Raw genomic sequence first — 7700 nt, 5'->3', positions numbered from 1 at the left:
AATGAATGTACAAATGTGCTTTACACAATTGATGTATGGATAGATTGTGATAAGAGTTGTATGAGACCCTAATAACATGATTTAAAAAATAAATTTAAGACAAATGATGGGTAAAAAATGTAAAAAAATAGAGTGGAATCTAGCCTGTCAACCAGGTCATAACCAATGAGGCCTCTGTGTGGGCATGACCTTCTTGTGAGGATTCTGGGAATTCCTATATTTCTCCTTGGAGGCGGGAGACTCTTTTTCTGCTTACACCGTGTGATACATTTCTAACAAAAAGACACATAAAGCTACACTGATGCAGCCAGCACTCTGGAAGCTGGAGGATCTACATGGAGACCCCTGCCAGTGCTGAGATGCTTACAATGCCACTGGGTCCTCAAGACTTCCTACCTATTGGACTGTGATCTTCCTGAATTCAGCATCATTGCATGTGTTTCATGAGTCTGAAGAGGACTTTATGGATTGGTATTGGATACATGGGCTAATATCGAGCTTATGGATGTGATCTGGACTAGACTGGGATGTTTTCTTAATGTACAATTACTTTTTATATAAAGCTCTTTCTTATACACATATGAGTGTCTCTCTGGATTTGTTTCTCTCGTCTACCTGGACTAACATAGCCTTCTTCTCGGGGTGGGGGGTTCATGTGGCTGGGATTGAGGCTAGTCCTGCAGACCTCTCTATTGGTTTGCTGTTTCATGCTAATATGTTACATTCACCTTTTGGTGCAATGGGTTGAAGTCTGGTCCCTCTCTCCCTCTCCTGTGGAGATAAAAAGTACCCTTCCCTTGGTTTGGTTAGTACTCTGTTCCCCTGCTACCCATGTCTTTTTCTCTCCCCACCCCCCTCCTTTTTAGTTGGCTACCATATGTATCCCTGGATTGGGTCTGGCCCCTGCCATAGTACCTGGATCTCATCCCAGGGATGTATGCGTATAGTAGCTTCCCCTATGTCTCTTTTGCTTGTTAAGCTTACCTCAGTGGACCTGTTGTTCTTGTCCTTTTGTGCTTGGCTTACTTTGTTGAGCCTAATTTCCTCCAGTTTTTCCCATGCGGCAATGTGCTTCATGTGTTCATCACTGCTTTTTAAGGATGCATAGTACTCCATCATATGTATATACCACAGTTTTTAAATCCATTTGTCCGTTGATGGAAATTTAGGTTGTTTCCAACTCCTTGTGATTGTGAACTGTGCCGTGGTGAACATTGGAGCACAGATGTCTGGGTGTGTTTTGTTTCTTGCCTCTTCTGGGTATATGCCTCATAGGAGGATTGCTGGGTCGTATGGTAGCTCGATTTCCATTTCTTTTAGATATCATCAAATCAATTTCTGTAGTGGCTGTACAAACCTACAGGCCCACCAGCAGTGGATGAGAGTTCCTGTCTCACCACAGTCCCTCCCACACTTGTTACTTTCTGATTTTTTGAATTGGGATATCTTTGAGGGTGTTAGGTAGTATCTCATAGTTGTTTTAATTTGCATTTTTCTTATGGCTAATGATTGGGAACATTTTCTCATATGTTTATTGACCATTTGGATTTCTGTCTTGGTGAAACTTCTGTTCAAGTCCTTTGCCCACCTCCTCAGTGGCCAATTAGTTTTTTTCTTATTGTAAGATAGCAGAGTATTTTATATTTTAGTAATAAGGCTTTTGTCTGATGTGTCATTGCTAAAGATGCTTTCCCAGTCTGTTGGCTCTCTCATTACTCTCTTGGTGAATTATTTCGATGTACACAGGTGTTTTATGTTCAGTATATCCCACTTGCCAATTTGTGCCTCCTCTGTATTTGTGTCCTTCTGTATTTCCGATAGCCTATGGATTCCCTGTGCCAAAGTTCTCAGGTTGGTCCCAATTCCCTCCTTAATGGCCCCAATAGTTTGGGGTTTAACTTCAAGGTTTGTGATTCACCTTGAGTTTATTCTTGTGCATGGAGTGAGGTAAGGGTCTTGCTTCATTTTTCTGCAGGTAGCAATCCATTTTTTCCAGTACCACTTGTTGAAGAGGGCATCCGCTTCCCTTGTGATATTTTTTTTTGGCCCTTATCAAAGATCAGTTGTCTGCATGCTGTTGGTTTTATTTCTGGATTTTCAGTTCTTTTCCATTGGCCTGAGTATGTCATTATACCAATACTACACTCTTTTGGCCACTGTGGCTGTATAATAGATGCTAAAGTCAGATAAAGTAATCCTTCTGACTGTCCTTCTTCTTGAGGAGTTCTCTGCTAATTCTGGGCTTCTTCCCTCTCCATATGAAGTTGGTAATGTTTTTCCAATTCTTCGAAGAAAGATGATGGTATTTGTATCGGGATAGCATCAAACTGATATAGCGACTTGGGCGGAACTGACACCATTACTATATTGAGTCCTTAGATCCAAGAGCATGAGATATACTTCCATTTGTTGAGGTCCCTCTTGGTTTCTTGTAATAGTGTTCTGTAGTTTTCCTTGTACAAATCTTTTGTTTTTTAAGTCAGATATATCCCTAGATATACCTGACAAAAATTTTGCTCGACTATTGTGAAGGGTACCATCTTTTTGATTCCCTCTTCTGTGGTCTTATCTGATGTGTATAGCAGTGCGATGATAGACTTCTGTTTATTGATCTTGTATCCTGCCACTCAGCCATATTCCTCTATTGCTTCTAGCACTCCCCCTGTAGAGCTTTTGGGATTTTCCATATATAAAATTATATCATCTGCGAATAACGATAGTTTCACCTCTTCCTTCCCCAGGCGAATACCTTTGATGTCTTTTCTTTGCCTTCTACTGTTGGCTAGAACCTAGTATGATATTAAATAGGAGTGGGGACAGGGGGCATCCTTGTCTAGTCCCCCTTTTCAGTGGGATTGTTTTTCTCTTTTCTCCATTGACTACCATGTTGGCTGTTGGTTTTTCATATATAGCTTATATTATATTGAGGAATTTTCCTTCCATTCCTATCTTCTTGAATGTCTTTAACAGGAATGGGTGTTGGATGTTGTTGAATGCTGTTTCTGCATCCAAATATTATCATGTGGTTCTTATAATTTTTCATGTCAATGTGGCGAATAATACTAATTATCTTTCATATGATGAACCATACCTGCATCCATGGTATGAATCCCACTTGGTCATGGTGAATTATTTGTTTTATATGCTTTTGTATTCTATTGGCCAGTGTTTTGTTAAGGATTTTTGCATTGATGTTCACTAGGGATATTGGTCTGTAGTTCTTGATTCTTGTGGGATCCTTACCCGCTTTAGGTATCAGAGTTATACTAGCTTCATAGAAGGAGTTTGGTGGCTTGCCATCTTTCTCTATGCTTTGGAAGAGTTTGTGTAGGATTGGTGCCAGTTCTTCCCTGCATGCCTGGAAGAATTCTCCTGAAAAGCCATCTGGCCTGGGGGATTTTTTTGGTTGGTTATCCCTTGATAACCTTTTCTGTTTTTTCTATTGCTATAGGTCTGTTGAAATTCTTGATGTCCATCTGGGATAGTCTAGGGAGGGATTTTTTCCCCAAGTATTTGTCCATGCCTTCCATTTTGTTGAATTCATTAGCGTACAGTCATCTGTAGTGCTGTGTAATTATCCTTTGATTTCATTAGGGTCCGTTTTAATGTTCCCTGTTTCATTCCTCAACTTCGCTGTTGAAATTTGTTTCTTCCTTTCTTTGGTTAGGTTTGCCAGTGGTCTGTTGATTCTGTTAATCCTTTCAAAGAACCAACTATTAGCTGCCTTAATTTTCCCCCATAGTTTCCTGACTTTCCCTCTCATGTGTCTCAGCCATGATTTTTTTATTATTTCTTTTCTTTTGCTGTTAGTAGGATTGTCCTGTTGACTCTGCTCTAATTGCTTTAAGTTTTGTGCCGCATATCAATCATAAGTCTTTCTTCCTTTTTCGTGTGTGCATGTATTGCTATGAAATTTGCTCTGATAATGCCTTTGCTGTGTCACAAAGGTTTTGGTACATCATTTTCTCATTCTTGGAAGTTTCTAGAAACATCCTAATTTCATCTCTGATCTGGGCCAGTACCCACTCCTTTTGCAATAGGGAGTTATTCATCCTCAGATTGTTTGCCCTTGTTTTCTTAATCAATGTATTAGACAGGGTTCTCTAGAGAAACAAAACCACAATGCTAATACTTATATATATATATATTTATACAGATAGATAGATAACACAAATAAACACTTAATCAAATTACAAAGCAGTACAAATGGCTCAGTGCAACTAACTCCCGTGAGACAGTTGTGAGATACTGGCAGTCCTTCAAATCTTGAGGGCCGCTGGGTAGTCCTCTGTAAAGCAATTGAGGCTATCCGGGCACAGGTAGCAGACTTATCCATGCTTTTGGGCATAAAAGTAGCATTATTAGTGCTGTTAAGACTAATCAGGTTGGAGAGCCAATTTAAGAAGCCCATATTGGTGATTTTGTTTCTCTAGAAGCACTCCTGGTACCAAATGTGTTAGACAGGGTTCTCTAGAGAAACAAAAATTGTCAATATCGGGTTTTCAGATGTCTATAGATGACAGCGGAAGCCCAGAACCCATTTGCAGGGCTTCTACATGGATTAAGCTTCCAGTGAATTCTCTCTGATATAGTTGAGGGCTGTGAATACCCTGGCTATCAGACAGAGAGCATTGTAAAGTTGATTTTAGCAAATGTAGTTAGGTGACACCTTGTCATTTGACCTTTTTGACCCATTTTAAAGTTGTTTTGGCTTTACTCTTTTCTGCTTTTTTTTTCATTGATGTTTTTCTCTGCTTTGTTTGGCCATTTTTGTTGGGTTTTTGGTTTGTTTCTTGCTCTTGTTTTGTATGATTTTATGTATATGAAATCCAGGCTAGGTAAAACTACAATGATGGTATATGGATTTTCCTAGGGGCATGGCAGGGAGGTTGGAGGGAAATGAGCTCACAACAATGAGCATGAGAAAGAAGAAAATGTTCTGAAATTGTGGTGACGTTTGCACAACTCATGTTAATGTCTGAACTATTAAGTTATATGATATGTGAAGTCTATGTCAATAAAACTATTAAAACTGTGACATGAGTTGGGTAGGTCTTCCTGTTTAAACCAAGTGAGAAATGAAGATGGCTTGGGTGATGGCAGTAGCAACAGAGGTGATGAGACAAGGGAGACTTGAAAGGTGAATTATTGGCTATTTGTAAGTCTGTGCGTGGGTGAAGAGTGTTGCTGGGTAGTTTTCCACAAAGGATGCCTGGACCAGGTCAGATATTTTATACTAGGGTCCTAAAGTTTCATACATAAGTATGGGGAGCTTTTTCTTTTTTGGAAGTAGAGTAGTTGGATCATTTGAGAGGAAGTAGATAACAAGCCTGGTTGCTGACACTTTTGGAGCCTGGCTGGAGAGAACCTGGAGGGAGTCGTCTTGAACTTTTAGGAGAATACTTTCATATATCCTTATTTCAAGCCATGAGGTTGACCCCTGCTCTCCGACAAGCTGTGTACTATGGAGTCAATTTCGACTTAGTAAACTTTGACCTCTTGTGAGGGTAGAGGTTCCTAGGCTGAAGTTTTTATGGGTGCAGATCACCAGGTTTCAAGTCCTGACATACTCCATTTAATATTTCCAAAGATAAAACCCCCAGTTTCTTGCCTGGCTACATGGAAGAATATGGGAGGCCTTATGGAATAATCAGTCCATACAAATATTCTACCAATCTCTCCTGTTTTCAGCCCTCTAGTTCATACCTGCCTTGTTGGTGCCTTTCATTTATATCACAGAGCAAATCAGCTGCATTATGCTCAGTATCCTCCTCTGCAGGCATTTGAGTATGTTTTGGTTTCCTTCTCGTTGCACTATTTCCAAGAATTACTGAAATCTCTCACCCATTGATAGCTCTTCCCATTGTTTTTGGTCTTTATAGATATTTACTTATTTTATTCCTTTCCTATCATCTTGGGAATTCTTTGGAAGGGAAGGAGACAAGCATACCTTGTCAATCTAATCTTTAACCAGGTGGCTATGTTTTTCTCACATTCCATGTAACTTTTAGCAGATTCTGATTTCTTTACCCCACACTGAGGATCATTGCTCTATTTTCTTGGGTATCTATCATGAAGTCTAAGGAACACTGGCGGCGTAGTGTTTACACATTGTGCTGCAATCCACCAGGTTGGCAGTTTGAAACCACCAGCAGCTTCGTGGGAGAAAGACTAGACTTTCCACTCCCCTAAACAGTCAGAGTCTCAGAAATCCACAGGGGTAGTTCTACCCTGTCTGATATGGTCATCATGAGTCAATATTGACTCCTCAATGGCAGTGAGTTTGTTTGTTTGAACTTCTAACCACAACCAGCCGCTGCTCAGCAGAAAGTTGAGGCTGTGTGCTTTTGTCAAATTTTACAGCCTCAGAAACTGTGTATACAGTCACTATGAGTCTGAATGGACTCGCTGGCAGTGAATGTGGATTGGTTATCACGTGGTCTAAGGATCCCTAGTTGCTCTATGGGTTAGACATTGGGCTGCTAACTGTAAGGTCTTAGGTTCCAACCCACTAACCAGGAGAAAGATGAAACTGTCTGCTCCAGTAAAAATGTACAGTCTTGGCAACCTTATATAGAGCCACTGTGTGTGAGAATTGACTCTGTAGCAGTGGGTTTCCATGGAGTTTCAGGAGCCCTGGTGGCACAGTGATTAAATGCTCAAGTGCCAACTGAAGTATCAGCAGTTTGAACTCACTAACTACTTTGTGGGAGAAAGCTGTGGCATTCTGCTTCTATAAACCTTTACAACCTTAGAAACTCTATATGGTAGTTCAACACTGCCCTATAGGTTTGCTGTGATTCAGAATTGACTGGATGATGGGGGGTGGGGATGGCTTTGCTTTATCATAAGCTTTTAGCACTGAAATACACTTGAATTCAATACTGTTTATTAGTTGTATGCCTGTGGAGCAACAGTTTGCTCATCTTTAAAATAGGATGAAAATTGTTCCACGACCACAAATGGGGGTGAAAGTACTAAATGCGCTGACATTTTAAAACCTCTTAGTATAGACTTTGGTACATGCTCAATAAATGCTAGGTATTATTGAATCTCGTCAGACAAGCCATCTGAACTTTTTATCAAAAATCACCTGCTGGGCAGGAGAATAATTTGACAGGAGTAAGGTCTGCTTAAATGACAAAGATCAATTGCTAGCAATGGACATTGTGTGAAGGAAAAGAGAAGGTCAATGAAGCAAGTGAAGTCTTCAATAAATTGAATGGGCACAATAATCCCAACAATGGATTCCAATGATGATGAATATGGCATGGGACAGGGCAATGTCACCGTGACTCAGAGCCAACACAACAGCAATTCACAGCAACAAATTTCCTTGGCTATTAACACACTCAGCAATGAATCCTTAAGTTATCTCTATTGTTTATAAATTCCAGACAACATGATTAGCCAGAGGGATGAATATTGCCTAGTAAATATAATAACAGTAAGATTGATCATTGTTTTCTGTAGTTCATTCTTTAATTCATCCCTATAACATGTGTTGGGCTTTTACCATATATCAGCTTTTGAGTCTTGGCAAGGTAAACAAAAAAATCCAACTCACTGTCAGATGTACTGTATATACTCGTGTATAAGCCAAGTTTTTTTTTTTTAACATTTTATTAGGGGCTCATACAACTGTTATCCCAATCCATACACACATCAATTGTGTAAAGCGCATTTGTACATTGTTTCTC

Source organism: Echinops telfairi, unplaced genomic scaffold (assembly GCF_000313985.2).
Source record: "Echinops telfairi isolate 266 unplaced genomic scaffold, ASM31398v2 ScPeMD7_20;HRSCAF=75, whole genome shotgun sequence".
In the NCBI taxonomy this organism is placed as follows: Eukaryota; Metazoa; Chordata; class Mammalia; order Afrosoricida; family Tenrecidae; genus Echinops; species Echinops telfairi.
Note: the sequence above shows the minus strand (reverse complement) of the source record.